We start from the raw sequence: 27,271 nt of genomic DNA, 5'->3' as shown, positions 1-27,271 counted from the left end.
TATAACAAAAGACAAGGAAGGGCATTACATAACAATAAAAGTCAAACCAGGAAGAGGATAGAACATTCTTAAGCATATATGCACTTAACATAGGAGCATGTAAATATATAAAGGAAATATTAATAAAGGCAGAAATTGACAGTAATACAATAATAGTAGGGGACTTAATGCCCCACTTACATCAATGGATAGATCATCCAGACAGAAAATCAATAAAGAAACATTGGCTTTAAATACCATATTAGACCAAATGAACTTAACAGATATCTACAAAACATTTCATCCAAAAAGAGCAGAATATACATTCTTTTCAAGTGTACATGGAACATTCTCCACAACAAATCACACACTAGGCCCCAAAACAAGTCTCAGTAAATTTAAGAAGATTGAAATCATATCAAAGCATCTTTTCTGAGCACAATGGTATGAAACTAGAAATCAACTACAAGTAGAAAACTAGAAACAATACATTTGGAGACTAAACAACATACTACCCAAAAAATGGGTTAATGAAGAAATCAAAGAGGAAATAAAGAAACATACTGAGACAAATGAAAATAGAAACACAACTTTCTAAAATCTATGGGATGCAGCAAATGCAGTTCTAAGAGGGAAGGTTATAGAGATAAAGGCCTACCTCAAGAAACAAAAAAAATGTCAAATAAACAGCCTAACTTTATACCTAAAGGAATTAGAAAAATAACAAACAAAGCCCAAAGTTAGTAGAAGGAAAGAATTAATAAAGATCAGAGAGGGAATAAATGAAATAGAGACCCAAAAAACAACGGAAAAGATCAACGGCACTAAGAGCTGTTTGTTCTAAAAGATAAACAAAATTAACAAACATTTAGCCAGACTCATCAAGAATAAAAGAGAGAGCACCCAAATATATAAAGTTAGAAATTAGAGAGGAGAAGTTACAACTGATATCACAGAATGCAAACAATCATAAGAGAATACTATCATGCTCCCTGACTTCAAACTATACTATCCATACAAAGCTATGGTAATCAAAACAGTATGATACTGGAACATAAAAATAGACACATAAATCAATGGAACAGAATAGAGAGTCCAGAAATAAACCCACTCATATATGGTAAATTAATCAATGACAAAGTAGGCAAGAACATACAGTGGGGAAAAGACCATCGCTTCAATAAGTGGTGTTGGGAAAACTGGACAGCTACATGTAAAAGAATGAAACTGGACCATTTTCGCACACCATATAGAAAAATAAACCTGAAGTGGATAAATACATCAATGTAAGACCTGAAGCCATAAAACTTTCAGAAATAAACAAAAAACACAGGTTTTACACTGTTTGACATTGATGATAGCAAAATTTTTTTGGATCCCTCTTCTTGGGCAAAGACAACAAAAGCAAAAATAAACAAATGGGACCACATCAAATGAAAAAGCTTTGGGATGGCAAAGGAAACCATCAACAAAATGAAAAGGCATTCTACTGAAGAGGAGAAGATATTTGCAAATGATATTTTTGATAAGAGGTTAATACTCAAAATATATAAATAACTCATATAACTCAATATGAAAACAACAAATAATCTGATTTAAAAATGGGCTGAGGACCTGAATAGGCATTTGCCAAAGAAGATATACAGATGGCCAACAAACACATGAAAAGATCTTCAACATCACTAATCATCAGGGAAGTGCAAATCATATATTACCTTACACCTGCCAGAATTATCATCATCAAGACAACAACTAAAAAGTGTTTGTGAGGATGTGGAGAAAGGGGAAACTTCCTGTTGTTGGGAATGTAAATGGGTGCAGCTTCTGGAAAACACTATGGGGGTTCCTCAAAAAGTTCAAAATAGAACTACCATATGATCCAGCAATTCCACTTCTGGGTATTTATCCAAAGAAGATGAAACACTAATGTGAAAAGATATATTCACCCTTACGTTCATTGAAGGATTATTTACAACAGCCAAGATATGGAAACCACCTAAATATCCATTGATAAATAAATGGATAAAGAAGAAGTGGGGTGTGTGTGTGTGTGTGTGTGTGTGTGTGTGTGTGTGTGTACTCAGCCATAAAAAAGCATGAAACGTTGTCATTTGCAACAATGGATGGACCTAGAGGGTATTGTGCTAAGTGAAATAAAGACAAATACATACAAAAAAAGACAAATACTATGTTTTCACTTATATGTGTAACCTAAAAATACAACCAATGAACAAATATAACAAAACAGAAATAGACTTATAGATACTAAGAACAAACTAGTGTTTGCCAAAGGAGAGTGGTTTGTGGGGATGGTCAAAATAGGTTAAGGGGATTAAGAGATACAAACTACTAGTTATAAAATAAGTCACAGGTAAGTCATTTTCAGCCCAGGGAATACAGTCAATAATATTGTAATAACTCTGTATAATCCATATTAAAATATTGAATCACTATATTGTGCAATTAAAACTAATATTATATTGCAAGTGAACTATACTTCAAGAAAAGTAGAATTATTTTCCCACCCAGTTGCCAAGGCTATAATAATTGCATATTTGTTATCAAAGAAACATTTTCTCTTTTTAATTCTAAATTCAAATTAGTTTTTGTTTAGTAATGCTATCATCTTTTGTCAAATATGGCATGATTTAACATACCCTCTCCCCACTAACTTTAAATTGGTTGCTAAAGCAATACAATAGTTTGTATGGTGGATTTTTAAATTTATAGCTCATTAATATATTCTATTTATATAGCTATTGTTAGAAAGAATACATTTAAAATTTTTGATAGCTTTTTCATTTTTTTTTTACTTTCTTATATTTTATTTTATTTGTGCCATTTAGACATATTCAAAGGCAAATCCCAGAAAATATTAAGTTAAATTTGAAGTCTCAGTGGGAAAAGCATTTTAAAATGCTACTTGAGGAATTAAGTCAGATACCCTTTGTTTCTCTCTCTAGTTCTTTTATGTTTAAAAATATGAGACTAATGAATGAATAAAAACTGTAGTTTAGTTTATGATTCCCAGACACTCATTGTGACTTCCTTCATCTTTCTTTGATCCTTAAGAATGGCAAATTTATTTAAATTGCTCTTTTTTAAACTCATTTTATCCATTTGACACATCCCTTCTTCTTTGATATACCGACCTTGTTTATATCCTTAAATATCTTCTAAAATGAACAAGATCAAGCTTGCAGTATTGTGTTTAGATTGTAATTATGAATACCTGCAATTTTAGGATCTGTGTTATAAACATAATTAAATTACTTGAAAACTTCTCTTTAGCTTCATGTTATGACTTGTATTTGCTTTCCTTTTCCGATTTAATGGATTATTGGACAGAAAACCACAATCCTAGAAAAAAAAATAAACTAAGCCAAAGTTCAGGGCTTATGATGAACTGATGTTTTTCTTTTTCCAAACTACCTTATTTTGCTATGATGATGTATCCTTAAGAAGCAAAGCTGCCTTGTCAATAAGAAAATTCTTAATAGGCTGACCTTTAGTTTGTGGAGGGCCAGAACTGAAATTCAACAGGTTACTTTTCAACAGTTAAGATGTCATTTTAAAAAAATTGTGAAACAAACTCATGATTCTGGTAGATGTTTTGTTCAGTCGAATTTAGGAAAACCTGACAGGAGGCAATGCTGTCAAATTTTAATGGCTTCTTGAGCCTGAGTGACAACACGACGTTTCATTATAAGTAGGTCAAAGTTAGGTTGTCACTCAGTGGCAACACAAATAGACACCACAATCCCTAGCACATATATCAGAATGAAATCAGCAAAACTAAGAAAAAAGAATTAATGTTATAGATTTATTTCTGCTTCCTGTCAATAATTTATAAAATTGTCAGAAGTATAGTGCTGTAAACTAAAAAAAGTATAAAGCAAGATATAAAGATATTCATAATTTATGTATTTCTGTAAATGCTATTTAAAAAAATGATTAAATTGACAAACTCAGAAAATGTAGAGATTATTTTGTTTCTCAACTGTGGGAGAGATCTTAATAAGTTTACAGTTAGCAGTAAATTTTATTATATTATTAATATATTTTTTAAAAATTCCATCTTCTCCAGTTATTTGGTCAGAGTCAGAAAAACGAATATATTTATTAACATTTTATGAAGAAAGAAAGTTTACAATTTTGGAATTTGGAATTGTTGATGAACAAAGGCTAGTTTTTACTGCTACAGTAGTTTGTATCGTTATAGTAGTTTGTATTGCTATAGCAGATATATTTTTCTCCTGAATACCCACTTTTCTGCCACCTCCTCTCCAAATTTCTCTTTGACTTAGGACCAAGAAGGAATAGTTAAATTCGTCTTTATCTTACTGTTACTCAAAATTATCCCTCAAGCTCATTCTTATTCAGCTTTGTTTTTTCCCAAGCAATATTTTTCGTAATGACAATATTTGATATCAAGTAACAAAAATAGACAGCTGTAAGCAAATGCATGTATACATACATGAATATATACACATAAATTATATATAACTATATGTAATAGTCCAAGAAAGCCAAAATAAAAATAAAATCAACATAGACTCCACTCAGTTTTTAATTTTGCACCTGTAGTTACATTGCTTTATTTTCAGCTTCTTCTCGTGGTTTTCTTTTAATTAAAAAAAAGTATATGTATTTTATATTCTCTGAGGAAAATAGAGAGATTGAGAAAAAGTAATCATCCACAATCAAACCACTGTAAAGATTTTGCTGCCTTTCTGTCCAGTATTTATCATACCCTTTCATTGCAATCTTTGAAAATTCCTTTGGTGTCAATTTGCTCACAACTGAGTGGCAACCTCATGGGTAAATTCAGCTTTCCATAACAATTCATAGAGTTGAATTTGCTTTGTTTGGGCTTGCAATGTCCTACAGACCAAACAAGATTGAGAAATGAAATATTCTAATTGCATTGGTTTTGGATGTGTGCTAATGATGTATCTCCATTGATTTTACTTCTGCTTCAGGTTGACACCAGCTGTGCTTAATTGATAGACATCTAGTGCATTATTTGGGTACACTATAAAAGAGATGCTTACCCCAAATAAAATGTTTCGGTGTTTCCTAAGAGTAATCCTAACATCTGGTCATTCCTAAGCCAGAAGGAGGTGTACTTCCAATTCTAATTACAGAAGTTCAGTGACTTCTATTGTTTCACCACCATAAACATAGCTATATCCAATTTATCTTCCCTCCCGGTTTTTTTGCTACTCTATGTCAACACAGATTGTGACCTAGAGTCGGTGGCAGTAGAATGTAACATGCTCTTTTATTGAAAAATGATATCGTTTGTTTATGTTATATCCAACTAAATGGAATAATTCCTAATTATTTCTTAATGTCAATAAATGAGTAAAAGAGCCCAGTGGTTCAGTTAGGAACATACATATCTTCAAAGAGGAAAACAGACTCTACCTCATAGATGGTTAGAACAGCATGTCTGTACAAAGAGGGAAGGGATTGCTGGCTGCCCTCTTTAAAGACAACCTCCCTTTTGTTCTTTTAAAACACCAATGTGCCATGAATAGTTGTAAGTGCTTTATAAATATTGATTAATTTAATCTTTCTGAATACACTGTGGTAATTACTATTATCATGAATCAAGAATATATACATATACAATAAAATGGAAATAATGTTTAATTATATTTATCAGCTACTTTTCCAGCTTCTTCCCTTTTGGAATTGATTTTCTATATAACCCCAGGACCATCAAAACATCAGTATTGGCTATTAGAGAGAAAGAGAGGGCACAATAGGCATTTTTTTCTCGTAGGCTTAATAGCAAAGAGTAATGAAAGGGAAAATACATGGAGTCACTGGCTTTTGAGATTTTATCTAAAACACACCACCAGATTTTATTTATGTCACAATATTGACAATTAGACTTTGGATTTATTTTGTTTTCGTCTAACTGAGCCTTTTTAAGTCATTTCAGGTCAAGTCAGAGAGAGTATAACATCATTCCAACATCACAGCTATATGATGTGGCTGTGTGTATGAGGATGTGTGTGCATGCGTGTGTGTGTGTAAATGTGCTTTCAGCCTCTGGTGCTATAGCCTCTGGAAGCAGTAATAATACATAGTCAAAGGTAATCTAGAAATGTTTTATGTTTCCACAACTTCTTATATTGAAAAAAAAGGAATTTTTGAATTTTGTAGTGTATTGTAGACTAATTCACATAGTTTCGGGATTGATGGACAATACCCTAACACGCACACATACATACATACACACACACATGCAAACACACACATACCTGCTGGGTTATTTCCTAGGAAGGGTAATTAAACGTATTTTCTCATATTTAAAACATACTAGACCTATATTGAAGTCAGCAAAGAAAATGTGTGCAAACTGATATACAAAGTTTTACCAACTATCCACCAGAGTTTTATTAGAATTTTGGACACCTAAATTTAATGCATAACATGTATTTGGAGAATAACCACAATGGTTTGGAAGAAGATTCAAAAAAATAAACTTAATAGAAATGATTTCTTTTAGCCTCAAGAATATAGGGCTTTGAAGTTTAATAATAGTTTTATATTGTAAAAACCCAAGTGTTTTTTGAAACATAATAGCAATAGATATTAATTGTCATAGGCACTTCAAAAACTTCTTTGTCCACATGCTGTCTATTGTTCTTTTTGTATCATCCAATGTAGTTCAGTTTATTAAGTAACATTTTTTTAATTGTATAGAATAAAAATTTCTTAGATTCAGACAACTCTCATCATAAAAACCTGACGATAACACCCAAAGTGGGTTAGTCTCTGACTGCAAAGAAGGTCCTACGTATATTTAAATTTGAGGAACTATCTTCTTTACTAAGTAAATCAATTTAATAATACAATATGCTACAGTGGTAATCAGGACCTTCTCCTGCCCAGGGAAATGGATTTGCCTTTGTGATGGTTAATTTTATGTGTCAACTTGTCTAGGCTACGATACCCGTATGTTTGATCAAACACCAGCCTAGATTTTGCTGTGAAAGCATTTTTAAAAACATGATTAACGAGTCAGCTCTACCCACCACCAGAGCCTCCCATCAAGCCTCTTAGATAACCTCAACCACCAGACGGCAGAACAGCAGAAGCAAGAAAAACTACAATCCTGCAGCCTGTGGACCAAAAACCACAGTTACAGAAAGATAGACAAGATGAAAAGGCAGAGGGCTATGTACCAGATGAAGGAACAAGAAAAAAACCCAGAAAAACAACTAAATGAAGTGGAGATAGGCAACCTTCCAGAAAAAGAATTCAGAATAATGATAGTGAAGATGATCCAGGACCTCGGAATAAGAATGGAGGCAAAGATGGAGAAGATGCAAGAAATGATTAACAAAGACCTAGAAGAATTAAAGAACAAACAAACAGAGATGACCAATACAATAACTGAAATGAAAACTACACTAGAAGGAATCAATAGCAGAATAACTGAGGCAGAAGAACGGATAAGTGACCTGGAAGACAGAAAGGTGGAATTCACTGCTGCGGAACAGACTAAAGAAAAAAGAATGAAAAGAAATGAAGACAGCCTAAGAGACCTCTGGGACAACATTAAACGCAACAACATTCACATTACAGGGGTCCCAGAAGGAGAAGAGAGAGAGAAAGGACCAGAGAAAATATTTGAAGAGATTATAGTCGAAAACTTCCCTAACATGGGAAAGGAAATAGCCACCCAAGTCCAGGAAGCGCAGAGAGTCCCATACAGGATAAACCCAAGGAGAAACATGCCGAGACACATAGTAATCAAAGTGGCAAAAATTAAAGACAAAGAAAAATTATTGAAAGCAGCAAGGGAAAAACGACAAATAACATACAAGGGAACTCCCATAAGGTTAACAGCTGATTTCTCAGCAGAAATTCTGCAAGCCAGAAGGGAGTGGCATGATATACTTAAAGTGATGAAAGGGAAGAACCTACAACCAAGATTATTCTACCCGGCAAGGATCTCATTTAGATTTGATGGAGAAATCAAAAGCTTTAGAGACAAGCAAAAGCTAAGAGAATTCAGCACCACCAAACCAGCTCTACAACAAATGCTAAAGGAACTTCTCTAAGTGGGAAACACAAGAGAAGAAAAGGACCTACAAAAACAAACCCAAAACAATTAAGAAAATGGTCATAGGAACATCCATATCGATAATTACCTTAAACGTGAATGGATTAAATGCCCCAACCAAAAGACATAGACTGGCTGAATGGATACAAAAACAAGACCCATATATATGCTGTCTACAAGAGACCCACTTTAGACCTAGGGACACATACAGACTGAAAGTGAGGGGATGGAAAAAGATATTCCATGCAAATGGAAATCAAAAGAAAGCTGGAGTAGCTATACTCATATCAGATAAAATGGACTTTAAAATAAAGAATGTTACAAGAGACAAGGAAGGACACTACATAATGATCAAGGGATCAATCCAAGAAGAAGATATAACAATTATAAATATATATGCACCCAACACAGGAGCACCTCAATACATAAGGCAACTGCTAACAGCTATAAAAGAGGAAATTGACAGTAACACAATCATAGTGGGGGACTTTAACACCTCACTTACGCCAATGGACAAATCATCCAAAATGAAAATAAATAAGGAAACAGAAGCTTTAAATGACACAATAGACCAGATAGATTTAATTGATATATATAGGACATTCCATCCAAAAACAGCAGATTACACGTTCTTCTCAAGTGCGCACGGAACATTCTCCAGGATAGATCACAATTTGGGTCACAAATCAAGCCTCAGTAAATTTAAAAAAATTGAAATCATATCAAGCATCTTTTCTGACCACAACGCTATGAGATTAGAAATGAATTACAGGGAAAAAAACGTAAAAAAGACAAACACATGGAGGCTAAACAATATGTTACTAAATAACCAAGAGATCACTGAAGACATCAAAGAGGAAATAAAAAAATACCTAGAGACAAATGACAATAAAAACACGACGACCCAAAGCCTATGGGATGCAGCGAAAGCAGTTCTAAGAGGGAAGTTTATAGCTATGCAAGCCTACCTAAAGAAACAAGAAAAAGCTCAAGTAAACAATCTAACCTTACACCTCAAGAAACTAGAGAAAGAAGAACAAACAAAACCCAAAGTTAGCAGAAGGAAAGAAATCATAAAGATCAGAGCAGAAATAAATGAAATAGAAACAAAGAAAACAATAGCAAAGATCAATAAAACTAAAAGCTGGTTCTTTGAGAAGATAAACAAAATTGATAAGCCATTAGCCAGACTCATCAAGAAAAAGAGGGAGAGGACTCAAATCAATAAAATCAGAAATGAAAAAGGAGAAGTTACAACAGACACCGCAGAAATACAAAGCATCCTAAGAGACTACTACAAGCAACTTTATGCCAATAAAATGGACAACTTGGAAGAAATGGACAAATTTTTAGAAAGGTATAACCTTCCAAGACTGAACCAGGAAGAAACAGAAAATATGAACAGACCAATCACAAGTAATGAAATTGAAACTGCGATTAAAAATCGTCCAACAAACAAAAGTCCAGGACCAGATGGCTTCACAGGTGAATTCTATCAAACATTTAGAGAAGAGCTAACACCCATCCTTCTCAAACTCTTCCAAAAAATTGCAGAGGAAGGAACACTCCCAAACTCGTTCTATGAGGCCACCATCACCCTGATACCAAAACCAGACAGACACTACAAAAAAAGAAAATTACAGACCAATATCACTGATGAATATAGATGTAAAAATCCTCAACAAAATACTAGCAAACAGAATCCAACAACACATTAAAAGGATCATACACCACGATCAAGTGGGATTTATCCCAGGGATGCAAGGATTCTTCAATATACGCAAATCAATCAATGTGATACACCATATTAATAAACTGAAGAATAAAAACCATATGATCATCTCAATAGATGCAGAAAAAGCTTTTGACAAAATTCAACACCCATTTCTGATAAAAACTCTCCAGAAAGTGGGCATAGAGGGAACCTACCTCAACATAATAAAGGCCATATATGACAAACCCACAGCAAACATCATTCTCAATGGTGAAAAACTGAAAGCATTTCCTCTAAGATCAGGAATGAGACAAGGATGTCCACTCTCACCAGTAGTATTCAACATAGTTCTGGAAGTCCTAGCCACGGCAATCAGAGAAGAAAAAGAAATAAAAGGAATACAAATTGGAAAAGAAGAAGTAAAACCGTCACTGTTTGCGGAAGACATGATGCTATACATAGAGAATCCTAAAACTGCCACCAGAAAACTGCTAGAGCTAATTAATGAATATGGTAACGTTGCAGGATACAAAATGAATGCACAGAAATCTCTTGCATTCCTATACACTAATGATGAAAAATCTGAAAGAGAAATTATGGAAACACTCCCATTTACCATTGCAACAAAAAGAATAAAATACCTAGGAATAAACCAAAAAAAAAAACAACTGGTAAATGAAAACAACATTTAAAATTGTGTTGTCATTAGAGTATACACAAAGTAATTGAAGCTGTAGGTATAGAAGTGGTTGCCTTGAGAAGACATGTATAATAAGGAAAGGAAGAAAGGAAGGAAGGAAAGAAGGAAGGAAGGAGGGGAAGAAGGAAAGCAAGAAGGAAGGAAGAGAAGGAAGGGAAGGAAAGAAGAGGTCTTCAAAAATAGGGAGATTTAAGTGGCATTTAAGTAAACCTGCCAAAGGGAGCAGTGGCAATCAAGGGACCTGAGTATTAATTAGGAATGACTGATCACGTGAGTCCCATGAGGGTAGGGATCACATCTGCTTCTCATTTCTGGAGCAGAGCACCTAGCACAGTACCTGGCCAGTAGATGCTCCATTCGCAATTGTCCAGTGTTGTCCATGGGGCAGGAAAGCTACAAATACCATTGGCTGCGGCAACTGGGTGACTGGGGATGTGTGCAAGCTGGATGGCAGGCAGTGAGTAAAGAAATGAATAGGGAACAGAAGTGCCCTTGACCGGTGGGGAGGGCCGCGCTGTGCACCCCTCTGCTCTCGCTGCAGGGAGATGGCTGAGCGACTTCTCCTGGGGAGGTTCCTGGCCTCCATAATCTGCAGGAAGCCCTCTCAGAGTCAGTGGGCGCCCCTTGCCTCCAGGGCCCTGCAGACCCCACAGCGCAGTCCTAATAACCTGACAGTAACACCCAGCCAAGCCCAGTCAATATACACCACCAGAGTCTGTACAATGACCTTTAACATCCAGGATGGACCAGACTTTCAAGACTGAGTTGTCAACAGTGAGACACCAGTGGTTGTGGATTTCCATGCACAGTGATGTGGTCCCTGCAAGATCCTGGGGCCAAGGTTAGAGAAGGTGGTGGCCAAGCAGCATGGAAAGGTGGTGATGGCCAAGGCGGATATTGATGACCACACAGACGTCGCCATAGAGTATGAGGTATCAGCTGTGCCCACCGTGCTGACCATCAAGAATGGGGATGTGGTGGACAAGTTTGTGGGCATCAAGGATGAGGACCAGCTGGAGGCCTTCCTGAAGAAGCTGATTGTCTGACAAGCAGGGAAGCGTCCTGACTGCCCCTGCCCACCTGGGCCTCGTGGTCCCGGGGGACCCAGATAGAACTCATAGCCCTTCTGTGCCGGCCCTTCCTACCTCCTCCCTCTGCCTGGCCCCTGTGGGTCCGTGCTTTGGAGACCAGGCCTCAAAACACAGGAGCCTCAAGTGCTCCCAACCTGGCTGACCGCCAGGGTGGCCGCCCAAGGAGCGGTGCCACCACCGAGCTGGGACAGCCATCTCCTCACCCACTCTCTGCTCCTTCTAGGGCTTGTTGCCGTGCTCCCAGGATGCTGGGACAGAGTCCCGGGGCCAGCCTGCAGTAACAGCTTGGTCTCCCTGCTCCCTTCTGATCTGAACCCCGGTGCCTGGCTCATCTGCCTCCTGCATTTTTCTTTCCTGCTGCTGTTTTGTAAAAAAAAAAAAAAAACAAAAAAAAAAAACAGAAGAAGCAAAAAAGAAACCCAGGGCTTCCCTGGTGGCGCAGTGGTTGAGAATCTGCCTGCTAATGCAGGGGACACGGGTTTGAGCCCTGGTCTGGGAAGATCCCACATGCCGCGGAGCAACTGGGCCCGTGAGCCACAATTACTGAGCCTGCGCGTCTGGAGCCTGTGCTCCGCAACAAGAGAGGCCGCGATAGTGAGAGGCCCGCGCACCGCGATGAAGAGTGGCCCCCGCTTGCCACAACTAGAGAAAGCTCTCGCACAGAAACGAAGACCCAACACAGCCATAAATTAATTAATTAATTAATTACCAAAAAAAACAACCCATAGAATACAGTACCAACAGCGGACCCTAATACAATCCACGGTCGTTGGTGATAACGATGTGTCAATGTAGGTCCATTTATTGTAACAAATGTACCACTCTGGTGTGGGATGTTGATGATGGGGAAGGCTGTGCATGTGTGAGGGCAGGGGGAGTATATGAGAAGTCGCTGTACTTTCTACTCATTTTGCTAATGTTTTGTTATTTGTAATTTCTTCTTCTAAAAAAAAGAGGATATTAAAAAAAAAAGAAATGAGTTATCAAGCCATGAAAAGACACGAAGGAACCTTAAGTGCATATTGCTAAATAAAAGAAGCCAATCTGAAAAGGCTGCATACTGAATGACTCCAACTATATGACATTCTGGGAAAGAAAGTAAAAAGATGTGATAGTCAGGGGTCAAGGGTCAAGGCGGGGTGAGGAAGTGATGATTAGGTGAAACACAGGAGATATTTAAGGCAGTGAAACTATTCTGTAGGATACCGTATTGATGGATACATGACATTATTTGTCAAAACCTACGGAACTGTAGAACACAAAGAGCGAATCCTAATGCAAACTATGGACTTTAGTTAGTAATGCTATATGAATATTGGTTCATCAATTGTAATAAATTGTAACTGCACTAAGGCAAGAGAACTAAGAGAGAACTAAGAACCGCACTAAGGAGAAACTGTGAGTGGGAAAAGGAGAGGATATATGGAAACTCTCTGTACTATCTGCTCAATTTTCTTTTTTTTAATTTTATTTTACTTTATTTCTTTATTTCTTTATTTTTGGCTGTGTTGGGTCTTCGTTACTGCACGCGGGCTTTCTCTAGTTGTGGTGAGCGGGGCCACTCTTTGTTATGGTGCACAGGCTTCTCATTGCGGTGGCTTCTCTTGTTGTGGAGCACAGGCTCTAGGCGCACAGGCTTCAGTAGTTGTGGCACGCGGGCTCAGTAGTTGTGGCTCACGGGCTCTAGAGCGCAAGCTCAGTAGTTGTGGCACATGGGCTTAGTTGCTCTGTGGCATGTGGGATCTTCCCAGACCAGGGATCAAACCCGTGTCCCCTGCATTGGCAGGAGGATTGTTAACCACTGCACCACCAGGGAAGCCCTATCTGCTCAATTTTCTGTAAACCTAAAACTGCTTTAAAAAATTGTTTATTAATTTTGTAAAAAGTGCAACCCATGGCTTGACCAGTTCTGTATATACCACTTTCTTAGGCAGTAAGTTATCTTTGCAGAGCGCCTTTGGGCAACAAGCAATGATGCAGCATAGCCCACATAGACAGAAGGGTTTTGAAGACAACAAGCCTTCAAACTCATCCCCCCACTAGAGTGTGAGCAGGAATGACAGAAGGGGGAACAGAATGTGGTGTGTGGAACCCTGGGTCCCCCTTTTAGCTACAATCAAGGAGTCACTGAGCACATGAAGGCAGCCTCGCAGGGGTAGCATCGCTCTAAGAAACAAGCGACAACTTCTGACTTGTTTTACCCAAATAACTTAAACAAGCAGATGATAACCAAGTGATTCATCCTACATGATCTTCAGTTTTCCCATTGATACAACTGACAGTATTATGCATTATAGATGCTGCTGTGTTGTTTTCAAGCCTTCCTTGAAAGCCTTAACAAAAACGTCAAAACATCCTCGCATATGATACTGATGATAAGGAAGTGGATATGTGTGATCACATATGAGATATCTTATTAAGGAAAGTGTGGGAGGGTTCTTCTTTAGAATATTTTCAAAAAGCTCTTCTAAACACTAGATATATTTTTTATTACTTTTACTGCTGTTATTCTCCTACTTGTTACCTGAAGTTTTGTCTAAGGACCGCAGGGGTTTTCTTAACCTTACAAGTAAGTTTCTGTTGAGTAGAACCTCGTCATGCTACTTGTTGCTATTGATAGAGTTTGTTAAGCCGACAGTGAAAGCAATCTGTCCTCTCAATGCATGGTAGCACTTCAATACTGGAGATTCTGTAATGAATTTTAAAATCAGAGATGAGAAGCATTTCCCCCACCCACCTGGGATTGGAAAGAGAAAATTCAGTAAGACAAAACAGGATGCAGAGCTTAAGAAGTGGGTTAGAGCCCACGAAGTTCTAAGAATCACAACTGTTGAAGAAATATTAAGCAGACCAGAAAATTAGTGAAATGAGTCCAGGTTGAGTGAGACTGAATGCTTTCCCCAAGTCCCACATGGTAACTGCCTTTTTTCTTCTGTAGGGAGAGAAAGAATTGGGAAGAGATTTCAGATTTCTAGAGATTCACTTGAATAGTTCCTACTGCACTGCTCACTGGGACAATATTCTTTTTCCTCCCCAAGGTGGCCATATGCAGCAGCAGTTCACCCCATCCATTCACTCTCATCACTTAGAATGGAGTTGTCCCCATGCAAACATCGAGCAATGGCACCGTGAGAATTGAGAGGCTCATGAAAGCAAGGCTGATGGGAGCCCTGGGGTGCACCCCCAAACTAAAAGGACTCAGGTTGCAAGACCTGTCACTTAACAGTCACAGCAGGATATATTTTTGGTAATTGAAGCCTAATTTGGATTGTGTTTTTGGAAAATGATGACATTAGTTTTCTAAAAACTAGAAAATTTTTTTAGGGGGGAGTGGTGGTTCTCTCCAACTCCACTTTGAAGCTAAAATGGCAAACTGTTTAGAATACAAACTTTTTCTTCCCGTGGATTTATGTAGTAGATGTTTCAAAATGACTGGCAAATACATAGAATTCATACAAAGTTAGAGGCAAAAGGGTGCTCCAGAACCCTCTGGTTGAATCTCTTCACTCTATAGTTGAGGAGAATGAGGTCCAGAGAGGCTAAGTGTTATGCCCAAGGGCACACAGCTGGCTCACAAGATGAGACTTGAATCCGGATTGCCTATGTACTGGCCAATGCTCTTCCCTCTCTACTGTGCTCTACTTCCCAGCACCACGAGAGGACACCTACTGTGTCTTGCAGAATCTAGACTATTTTTTGAAAGCTTGGAACTAAACTTGTGACTAATTAGAATACAGTGTTCCACCACCTTTCAGTCACCAGCTAAAATCCACTGCTCCCCGTCGCAGCACGCCCGAGGCCTTCTGGGTAACCAAAGAAAGATTATTGTCTCAACTCAGTTCTCTGTGTCTAGGTACCCACAAAATGGAAATCACTTTACTTGAGGAAGAGCAAGAGGACAAGATGAGATGAAAAGGAAGCATGTTTAAAATGGATAAAAGGAGGCACTTTTTTCCCACTACACACAATTGAACTGGGGAACTCACTGCAGCAGGATATTAAGATCAATGGTGAAGATTTGTGTTTTAAAAGATTAGACATTTCACATGCATATCATCAACAGCGACACTCAATGGGATGGAAGTAAGATGGATGAAAGTTCTCAAGCTTCAGTGCATAAGTTGATCACCAACTGGGTCAGGTGAAAAGAAAAAAAGTTGTCGACTGGATTAAAATTTCACAGAAAGGCAGATCTGGGGGGTTCCAGTCATTGCTGCTGTGTAAGAAACCACTCCAAAGTACTGGTGTGAACCAACAGGCATTTGATTATGCACATGGATACGGTGGATCAGGAATTTGGAGAGGGCACAGCAGGGATGGCTTGTCTCTGATTCATGACATCTGGGGCCTCAGTTGGGAAGACTTGAACAACTAGGAATGACTTGAGGTTGGGGGCTGGAATCATCTGGAAGCTTCTTCACCTAACCTGGGATGACTTGAAGGCTCACTCAGCTGGGACTGTCAAGTGGAGCATCTATATGTAGGTGTCAAGAGGGAGTGTCCCAAGAAAAAGCACTTCCAAAAAACAAGTGTCCCAAGAGACCCAGGTAGAAACTACACGGCCTTTTATGACCTATCCATGGAAGTTTTAGAGCATCACTTCCAACACAGTCCATGGGTCAAAACCGTCACAAGCCCACTGAGATTCAAGAGGAGGAGACTTAGGACCTCCTACATCCCTCCCCTATGGGGAATGGCAAGATCACATTGCAGAAAAACCTGTGGGATGGGAGAGGTTTTCGCAGCCATCTTTGGAAAATGCAATCCCCCAGGGAAGTGGTGGGTGATGTGAGGTTACAAGAACACACAATCTAGTGGAAAAAACTGACATATGAACAGAGAATCACAGTACAACAAAATAAATTTCAAGGTAGTTATTTCCCCCTCTTTTACAAGAATTCTTTTTCTTTCCCTTTGATAAGAGTCATCACATTAAAATTTTTTCATTCATTGTCTGTCTTCTACTAGATTGGAATCTCCATGCATTTAGTTTCCTACTGTAACCCCTGTGCCTAAAACACTACCAAGCCCAAAATAGGCACTCAATAAATATTTGCTGAAAGAGTATATGAGTAAAGTGCTGTAATAGAGAAGTAGTGGGAGGGCTGTGGGAGTACAGGCAATAACAAAGCACTCAGCTTGACAGAAATGACATTTGAGTGGGTCTTGAATGCTCTTGAAGGATAAACAACAATTTTTCTGGTGGAAACAAAAGGGAATAAATTTTTCTCCTTAAATCTCCTCCAGAGACTTCATTAGCCAAGTTTAAGTGGGCAGATCTCATCCTAAGTGTACAGACTGCATGTAGTAGTTACAATGTTCTTGGTTGCAAGTGAAAGAAAACAGGGACTCAAATGTATTAAAAAATAAGCAGCGTATCGTACCACATAACAACAAGTCTGGAGGCCAACAGTTCAGGCAGCCTCAATGCCATCCTTCTTCACTGGGTCAACTTAGCTCCTTTGTGGTTGCAAGATGGTGCCCACAGTGGTAGGCATCACAGGCAGACAAAACAATACCCAGCAGGGGAGAGGACTACTTCTCCTTTGGAGGAAGATCTTTCCCGTAAGCCCCTGACAGACTTAGCTCACACTGGCCCCCACACCACGCCTTATTGGCTAGAACTGTGTCCATGCATGTATGTAACCTAAACGCTGATAAGAAGAAGGGGAGAAACACGAGCAGTTAGACTAATCACGTGCTACTCCTTGGGGCTTGACCTGAAGCTCCTGCCTCTCCTGAAGCACAGGGCTATGCAGAAAAGGGTGGATTCCCCAACAAAACAGAACAAAACAAATAACGGGGGTTTTGTTAGGAAGGAAAAAGGGGGGATGACTCCTCGGCACATAATCAACAGTGTTTGCAACATTAGGCTTGGGGAAGGTTAATGTTCTGTTTTCTTTGTGGATGACTATTACCTAACAATTTTATTTATTCTTTTTCATGCTTTTTGCTCCTTTCCTTTCTCCTCTGCACTAGTAGTCAGTTGAATAAATCAAGCGCTGTATCAACAGGAAAGAGTGTCATGTGTACAGTGTACATACGAATCTAATTAATCAAAAATATGTTGATTAGACGTGAGTGCACTTTCAGGTAAAAACCTTGATTCAGATGCTTCTGATAGCATAGCCATGCCCAGCTGTTCACCACTTGAATCGTGCTCTTTCATGGCCTTGTGCCCGTTACTTGTGCTGATTCCTCTGTCTAGGAAGTCCTTCTCAGTTTCCTTACCTATAGTGGATACTAGTGATTGCCTCTCCAGCGTCCATTCTATCCTTCTAGTAATTTGCTTGAAGAGATGGCAAACTGCCAAACTACTTTTTTCAGACTCCCTTGCAGCTAGGGTCTTGATCTGAAATAAGTTCAGTCAATCAGGTGCACTTGTGTAAGATTTGGAGGCAGATGCAAGGAGAAGGCATCATTCTGTTGCTGTTGCTGTTGGCCAGCAAGGTTTGAGCAATAATGTTAAGAGGCATTTAATGCTGTTGGACTCAATGTCCTGTTTCAGTGTCTAGTCACCAGTTTCATGGGTGTGAAGAGCCCTTGCTGCAGCACCATCCCAACTTCTGGAACATAGCTACTGTGGTAGGCCCGTGAACTCAATAGCCCAGGGGTACCCCCCTGACTTCTGCCCCTCCAGCTCATCAATTTTGTAAGCCTCTGTTTGGTTCTCAGTATTAAATATTTCTCTGTTTGAAACACCTAGAGTGGTGTCTTCCTGTACTAAACCCTGACTCATAGATCACCTAATTCATATTCAGCCTTCCAGGCACAGCCTGGGTCTTCCCTGAGCCACCAGGTTGGGCCAGGTGCTTCCTCTGTGCTCCCACCACGTCCTGCCTGGTAAGCCCATGCCTCTTCATCTTTGCACCCCTGGCACCAGTGTTTGGCTCACAGCATGTGCAGCAATCAATATTTACCGAACTGAAGCTCCCTCTGCCAAGATACCAGACAGGTCCTGAAATCTAGTCTAAAGGGTGCCCCACCTCATGCCTGGTCTGCAAAGCCCAAAGAACAAGTGGCTCTAGACTTATACTGGATTCTAGATGAATCCAGAGCCCTCAGCTTTTCCGTACTTTAGTCCCCCACACAAGAGGCCACACCAGAATTGAAAATTTGACCTGGTTCCCAGGAAAAGGATGATAAGGAACAAGGGAAGTTGCTTATCTCAAGAGTTACCATCTGGTGGTTTTCAGGACCCTCTACTGCTGGGCCTGCAACGAGGCCTGCAGTCAATGGCAGCATAGTCTTTGGAGCGAGGAAAACCCAAGTTGGAAGGTGTGTGCCGTTGTGTAGCAAGTTACTTTCTGAACCTCAGATTCTTAATCTATAAAATGGGGTTGATAACATCAACCTCACAGGATTCTTGGGGGTAAAAGAGATTATATATGTAAAATGCTTAGCACAGTGCACGCACATGGGAAATGCCCGATACCCATCAGTTACTGTTACGGCCACCATTGTTGTCGACTGTGCCATCCCTGTACCACAGTTCTGTTACATATTTTTTACTTCATATACATATACTTTCCTTCAGCCCAAACAGACTCACATGCAGTTAGACTAGAACGTACTTCTCTATACTTTCTCCCGAGGTGTTCCATTTTACATCATGATGTGATTAACCCTTTTCTGCAGAAGATCCAGCTAGGCCCAAGTTTGGGGCTGTGCTGAGGAAATAACAAAACCATCTATGTCAGTGGCTCTCGACCCTAGCTGAAAATCAGGATCACCTGGAGAGCTAAAAACAAAACGGCAACAAAAATAAACAAATAAAACGAAACCAAGAAACAATGTCTGGGTCCGTCAACCAGAGATTCTGATTCAGTAGGGCCCAAGCATCAGTAGATCTTAAGGCTCCCCAGGTGATTGTAATGTGCAGCTGAGAGCCATGGCTGAGAGTGGGAAAGATTAGCGCTTCCATCGCCTCTGGGAAAGAAGAAAGAAGCTCTTACTTTTCTAGAATCGCCACCACAGTGGAGGAGGGGAGAGGACTAAAGATTACAGTTGAATGATTCCACTTATAATGTGAACAAGGCATTCTTATTATGAACCTGGATAAATGACTCATCATGTTAATCCTCTGATTAGTGTCTGGGTTTCTCATCTAGAGGTGTCTGATCTGATGAGAAGAGGAGTTATCAGAAATGCTCTAGGACATGGAAAAAGCTAGTCTGGAAATACCTGTGAGGGATTTCAAGTTGGCTTGTGGGTGTCTGTCCTGTGCCAGCCCTGTGCACACTCGCACACTTGCGGGCTGGTTGCTGATGTCAGGTGTACGCACTTTGATCCAGGGCAAGTGAAATGATCCCTGCTTTGGCATAAAATCTAGCTAATATCTAAATGCTAGAGATAGCTGGTGACAGCTGGGAGTGTGCTCAGACATAAAGTACAGGCATACCTCATTTGATTGCGCTTTGCAGACTTTGCTTTTTCACAAATTGAAGGTTTGTGACAACCCTGAGTTGTCAGATGATGGTTAGCATTTTTTAGAAATAAAGTATTTTTAAATTAAAATATGTACTTTTTTAAAAGACAGAATGCTCTTGCACACTTAATAGACTGAAGAATAGTGTAAACATAAGTTTTACAGACATTACTGGAAAACCAAAAACTCCATGTGACTCACTTTATTGTGATATTTCCTTTATTGCAGTGGTCTGGAAGCAAACCCACAATATCTCTGAGGTATGCCTGTACATCTAAAAAATGTAACTTTTTTCCCATTATTAAAGTGATACACAAAAGAAAATAGAGTGAGAAAACAGAAAAATAGCATGAACCCAGTAGAAACTAATAACAGACTTACATAGAGTTACGAGGTGCTAGACATGGTTTTAAGCTCTTCACCATATAAATTCATTTACCCCTCACTACAACTCTATGAGGGGTAACTCCACTTTACAGATGAGGAAAGAGGACCTGGAGCTGTTGTGTGACTTGTCCAAAGTGGCAGCTAGTAAAGGAAGAGCCAAGGTTTGGACTCATGCTGCATTTAACAGGGTAGGGTCAACCTCAGAGATATATATAGCTCATAAGGTAAGCTTTATCCAAGGATTCAATGCCACTTGCTAAAGTTTAAAAAGTTAATCTCAGTTGCCATTTATTCATCCATTTATTTCACAAATATTTACTAAAGGCATCTATGGGCAGCACACTGTTCCAGGCTTGATTATCAAGATACTGAAGAGTATACAGAGGCTACCTGTCCAGTCATTCCTATAGCATTGAACTCTCAAGTGTCTCAATATGTATAATCAATACAAGTATAGTAAGATTAGAAATGCAATAACTATTCTCTGATTACAAAATCCAAAACCAATACTTCAAAACTTTCAAAATGTCACAGTCTTACTAGATGGAATGTTTGGCACGATCCTCCGTATTTTCATCAATTAATAAGTACACCTTGGACAATAATTTAAGTTGAACCTCATGAATTCCACTTTGTAGCAACACGTTTAATATAACAGTAGTGTCTTCAAGTCAGAAATTTGGTGTTTTTGGATGGATGGATGGATGGATGGATGGATGGCTAGATGGAAGGATAGATGAGTGAATTAATAGCTAAGAATGCCTGGCAATGTTCTGGTTGCTTAAAAATTGCATCTTTAAAAATAATTCAGTGTTTTCCAGTTTGTTAAACAATAACTATGACTCAGAAGAAAATTGTGATTTCTGTCCTTTCCATGGACTAAATATGTAACTTCAAGGAAGCCATTATGATGCCAGTCCCATCTGATTGTTGTGAGGATCAAATGAGCTAACTGAAATGAATTATGTAGCACCCTGCCTAATACATGTTAAACAGCATATTTTAAACTGCCTTTAAAGTGAAATACTATATGCAGAAAAGCAAAAATTCAAATGATACAAAAAGCTATACAATGCAAAATACGTTTCTTTTGGCCAAGTTTTCCCGCTATTATTACTACTCTTATTAGAGATCTCCAAGCAAAAATAACATCTCCCTGTTGATTAAGAAGGGAGAGGTTTACAGACTAGGAGATAACATCCTTTGAGTCAGAACCAAGTGAAATAACACATGTATTCTGGTTAAATTCCAGCATGAGTGATTAACATTCTCTAACTTCAAATAATTTTTATTATTAGCCAACACTTGTCCATCCCCAATAATACACATGTTGCATACAGGCCACAGAATGAGGCAGCCTCTCTTGGCATGTTCACAATCTGTGCATACTTTCCACTGAGGGTTTCCCTTTCTTTTTGATTGCTATTCCATAGCTTTTCAACTCCCACTACTTTCAACCCTGGGATGTTTGCCGACACTGAGTGCCAAGTAGTTCCAAAAAAACCAAAAAAATATAAGCACCTGTAGAATCCCAGGGAATGAAAGAGGTAAAGTACATTTTAAACATATTTATTAACGGTTTTAATGTTTGTGAAGAGATTTATATTTATTTCTTTTAACTTTGAGGCTGGGATTAATACACGTATTCCTCATTATTTCTCACAAAGTCTTGTTGATAAGCAGGAGGAAGAGGGCTATTCTGCAATTTTGTCTCCCAGTCTGTGGAAGTGGGATCCAGGACACAAGAACGACTCAGCCCTAAAGTGCAGTCCTGAGTCCCTCAAGAACTCAGGCCCTCCTGCCTTTTTCCCGCCTTCTTCCAGTAGAAGGAAGGGGTGGGGGGAGCGGGAAACAATTCAAACCCTCTTTGTAAGCGTGTGAATGAATTTCAAGAATGTTAAACACCTCAGTCTTCCAACCTAATTAGAACATGTAGAAAAGAGGCATTTTTAGGACATTTAAAACTTGCAGCATAATAACCCATCTGGAGAGCGCCACAGTGCGTCCCAGTGGTCGAGGCGCCCAGCAGGTCTTCGCGCGGGCTCCCGCAGCTCCGTGCGCTCCGGATCCCCGGCGGCGCGCGGGTGCGCAGCTAAGCAGCGGGTAGCCCCCGGCGGGGGGGGGGGGGGGGCCGGCGCCTGCCCATCACAGAGCCCGGAGCCAGTGTTGCTTTTCTCTGCGGGCGACTTCGAACTGCCTGGATTTTTAACCCGATAAACTGATAAAGGACTAACATGTCTGGAGTCTTCCAAAGACAGAAAGAAAATCACTTTCTTGTCGCAACAGTAAGATTTTGTTACGAAATGCAAAAGTAAAGGTTAAAGCCTGGGAGATAACCGGTCGCATATGGGGGGAGGGGGGAGGAGGTGGTAAAAACTGTGGCTGTCGCGTCCCAACTATCTCGGTTCGAATCCCGGGTTTGCCATTTGAGAGCCTACTCTCTGCTGGGCGGTCGGAATACCGCGCTGAACAAGATTATCTAGGTTGTGGCTTTCTTGGGGGAACTATCATTAGCTCGGTTCCCTTGGTATGCTTCTAAACTCTGTTTCTTCACCTATAAGAATTGTTGTAAGGATCTGAGACATCCTGTATTAAGATGAGAACGATTAACGCGCCGTCTGACACACAGTAGGGGCTCAGTAAGCATTTGTACTTCTCTCAATTTGAGCTCACCTGGTGAGGGCAGCGCAGAGAGGAGACAGGTGCCACGGTTAAGAATGATTCTTTGAGCAGTTCTTTTAAACAAGCGCTGGACTCTAAGGATGCTTAGCTGCAGATAGGAGAGCTGGTAGGTGCCCTGGAAGCTAGGGTTCATAAGCTAGAACATTACGGGAAAGTGAGCCCCGCACCAGTCAGTGGACGCCAGCAGAGAACTCAGGAGGGACTTCTAGCTAGGGTTTCCCGCTCCGGATCTCAAGAAGGCGTGATTAGCATTCGCCCCGCCCCCCATAGCTTCCCGGCCGGCGATTGGCCCACGCTCCTCGGCTGCCAGCTCCAGGCGGGGCCGGAGGGCGCCTGGGGAGAGGCTGAGCCCGCGGGGCAGTGGGCGGGGACGCGCGGAGAGCGTGGCCGGGCGGCCCACCAACCGAGCCCCAGCGCGAAGGGGCGGGGCCGGGGCGGAGCCTCCCGGCGGGCATTAGAAGCAGGTGACCCAGGCTGGGCGGGAGAGGCCAGTTAGTCCAAGGCCGTGACTCCACTGCGGCCAGCGCGGCCGCCGCCGCCGCCGCCGCCGCCGCGCGCAGTTCAATACCCGCCGGAGGTGGGCCAAAGGGTGCTAGAGCGCGGGGGAGGAGCGGAGCCCGGCGCGTCCCGGGAGAACCGCCACCGCCCCCAGGAGTCCGCTGGAGCGCGGATCCCCCTGCAGGGGAGGAGAAGAGCGGCGGGCGGGACGCGGCGGCGGGCGCGCACCATGCAGTCCTGTGAACAAACACTGGCAGCGATGGGGGAAAATAAGTGTCCCTGGACTTTGGACTAGATTACAGCCAGATATTCCAAAAGCATCGAGACACTGCTCTCTGCGGCCTCTGAAAACAAATGAGACCCATAACACCCTTGCATAAGCTTTTAAAACATGGATCAGTGTAGCAAAAGGAAAGCTGTTCCCCCCCCCCACCTCAATATATTTTTCTCTTCCTCCTCTTCTGAGAAAGCCTATATAGTGATGAGCACACACTTTACTGTTAGAGAATTCTGTTTGCTTTTCTAATCTGTTGAACCATTCCCTCATTTATATATGAAAGCCTATGTATTGATGAATACACACGTACACACACCACGCATACATACTTTACTGTTAAAAATTCCGTTTGCTTTCCTAATCTATTTAACCATTCATTCAAGAAGAGTGTGAGGCCATTACTGGGGAAGGGGGTGACAGTGCATTGGCCAGCAGAATACCAGTGACCAGGACTGAGTGGGGACTAAATTTAAGAAGCTAAAATGGCAAAAACAATTAAAATTTGAGGATGTCTCCCTAGAAAAACAGCAAGTGTAGGGATTTGCGCTTCATTTATACCAAAGTTGGAAAAGTCAGATTTAAGCCCAGGTCAGTTTTTACATTATGGATATTAAGTAAACAAGTGTATAGTTTCCATAGTGTATTTAAGCACTTTGCTGGTGGAAAGAAGCCTGGTGTTATAGTTTTCATGGACTTTCAGAAGCTATTCACGTTTATAAAAATGCACTGCTCTTACACACTCATCCTCTGAATCAAAATTTCAGTATATTCGACAAAACCTTGTACACAGAGCTACAGAACTTTTTGCACATCTAATTCCTCTACTTGTTCAGAAGCTTCTTAGAACCTTGAAATAGATCCCCTGCCTGAGGGCCAGTTCCTCTCTTGTTTTTCAAATGAGGAACTTTTCTGATCACCTTGACCTCTTCCCTCAGTTAACATGTCTTCCCAGAAAGTACATAGATTATTCTGCTGCCTTAGGTCATTGTGCCTAATTTGGGTTTTTCCTCTTCCTTTTTTTTTTTTTTGTGGAGGAGTGTAAAGATGATGCAGAATGTATCTAAAAGTCGTGGGATGATGTGGTTGAAGTGATTTAATTCTTCGTGTTAAAACAACTATTTTTCATTTTGGCAACATACCAAACCTAAAAAGAACAACCAATTTACTTTAAAAAAAAAAAAAAGACAGTTAAGACAAAGGATACTAAGCCAAGGAGAGGCAATACAGGTAATGCATTTGGAGGTCTAGGTCCAGGCCAACTCTCAGAGCTGCCTCTGTTTTCAGCCTCTGTTCTCACCGCTGCTCTCCCCCTCCCTTCCCTCAAAGATGAAGCCCACCTGCTTCCCTCAAGTCTTACCTCAGCCACCCCTCCCGCTACCCAGGGCAGAGAAGCCCATCTATTTATGGTCGCCCCCTATTTCCATCTCATATGCTGTTTTCTTCTGATTTTTATTTTTATTAGGCAAACAATCCACACTCATGAAAACAATTATAAAATGGAAGGTTGTGGGGTGGTTTAGCAGCTTCTTCACAGCCAGCTCTGTGATTTTAGTGAGGATTTAAGGCCCAGTTTAGTTTCACATGTACAGCTTTTGGGCTGTCCCTTTCATGGTTCAATTGTAAGCAACGTCTCCCATCACAGATTAGGGGGTAAAGATTTAGAAGGAACTAATATGTGACCTCTCAGTAAATCAGCTGATAAGACTTAGGAAGTCATTTTAATTTCTATTATTAACCTCACACTTTGAAGTTGTCTAAATTGGCTGAAAATAAGTATTCTTGGTGCCTTATTGGTTTATCCTTGCAAACCTTTGTCTTGTTTTCTCGTAGTCATTTCCAGTGATAAGCCTGTGTGTGTGTTGTGTGTAATTGTGAGCAATGTACAAGCTTAAGTAACGTGCTGACAGACACCACTGTTTCCAAGTTGGTATTCATTAGGCCGTTTCCTCCTGGGCTAGGGCTGCACTAATCCTGACACCGGCTGCCAGGAGAAAACCTCATGGATCCCACACCGCACCTTAATAACAGCATCCGTGACCTGCAGTCTCAAGTACAGAATGGGAACCCCAGAGCTAGGAAATGTAGTTGTATATTTTAATGAACTGCTACCCCTGCTAAAGAGGCTTCTTTCACTTTTGTGCTCTACAGAAAGACCAAGGGGGGTAGGAGGGACAAAGCTTTGAATAACTGCTTTCTAACACCGAATGTGGCCAACAGGACAGAGAACATCACAAATCTAGGCAGGTGTGAGGTACAGTGGCTGAGGATTTCCTGCTCCCCCTGCATGCCCTTTCTTGCCTCCAAAGTCCGATCAAGTGATCCTGGGAAAGAAATACGCCTGGGTTGAGGAGGGTGGTTTTGAAAGAAAAAGCTACCAAGACATTAAAGCAGGGTGAATGAAGGGTAGGCAGGATGAAAGTAACTAAGTAACCTGGCTCAGAACTCTCAAAAGCTTCTAGCAGCTTGATGACAATTACAGGATTTATTTCAGTCTGTGGTACATCATTTGAAGACAATATTACTTCATGTTGTTACAAACTGTATGTATAGTGTGTATGTGTTGTGGGTGTGTATATAAATAATATATATTATATATACGAGAGATTTAGTGACTTTTGATACGGGTTTGGTGCAGGTGAATTTATTACTGAGCCAAGTGAGGCACATCCTGAGTCAGTAGTGCGAGTCCAGGGCATTCAGTACTTTTTCTGATTTCCATGTGTGTATAGTGCCTGTCCCATGCGGTATTGTCAGTGTCATGTCAAATCCAGAACTCACAAAGCAGAGCCAGCGATATTTTCTTTGTAGACAATCAACTAGAATCTATAAAATTATTACTGGCAGATGATTATAATTCCAGATCCCTAACACTAGCAAAAGGAAACCCAGAGCACCTTGATAAGAAGTTTTCTGTTTTTGTTTTGTTCCTGGAAGTCAGTAGAATAGCAGTTATATGTGGTTATATTAGTGTCAAGATACTTAATTTGCTGACCTTATTATTTCAGAAAAAAAAATTGTATGTATTATATTTGTGGGAAGTTAAAATAATGCTTTGAGATTTTTATCAAATATGGAGAGTAGTTATTTATGAAAAACAAAGAAATGTCTATTTCTGTTTCTTTGTTCCCAATTACTGTAGATAAATTTTAAGATTTTTAGAAATTTCATGTAATGTCTGAAACATTTATATTAACATATTTCCATACAAATAACCCAATGAAAGTTTAGTATTAGTTGTTTTGTTTGTTTTTTTATACTGCAGGTTCTTATTAGGCATCAGTTTTATACACATCAGTGTATACATGTCAATCCCAATCGCCCAATTCAGCACACCACCATCCCCACCCCACAGCAGTTTTCCCCCCTTGGTGTCCATATGTCCATTCTCTACATCTGTGTCTCAACTTCTGCCCTGAAAACTGGCTCATC

At 40.1% G+C, this 27,271-nt stretch overlaps 1 protein-coding gene and 1 pseudogene across 2 annotated transcripts in view; one reads left to right on the top strand and one right to left on the bottom strand.

Moving 5' to 3' along the window:
- Nucleotides 1-27,271, bottom strand: part of LOC309631315 (uncharacterized protein) — a 644,789-nt gene that overhangs the window by 245,348 nt on the left and 372,170 nt on the right. The gene's annotated exons all lie outside the window — the stretch shown is intronic.
- On the top strand, nt 10,180-13,104 carry LOC309631316 (thioredoxin, mitochondrial pseudogene; annotated as a pseudogene). The gene has a single exon. The product of its transcript is annotated as a thioredoxin, mitochondrial pseudogene (transcript).

The sequence above is a fragment of the Balaenoptera borealis genome, assembly GCF_965194805.1.
Source record: "Balaenoptera borealis genome assembly, chromosome: 6".
Lineage (NCBI taxonomy): Eukaryota > Metazoa > Chordata > Mammalia > Artiodactyla > Balaenopteridae > Balaenoptera > Balaenoptera borealis.
Note: the sequence above shows the minus strand (reverse complement) of the source record. Positions and strands in the feature narration are given on the sequence as shown.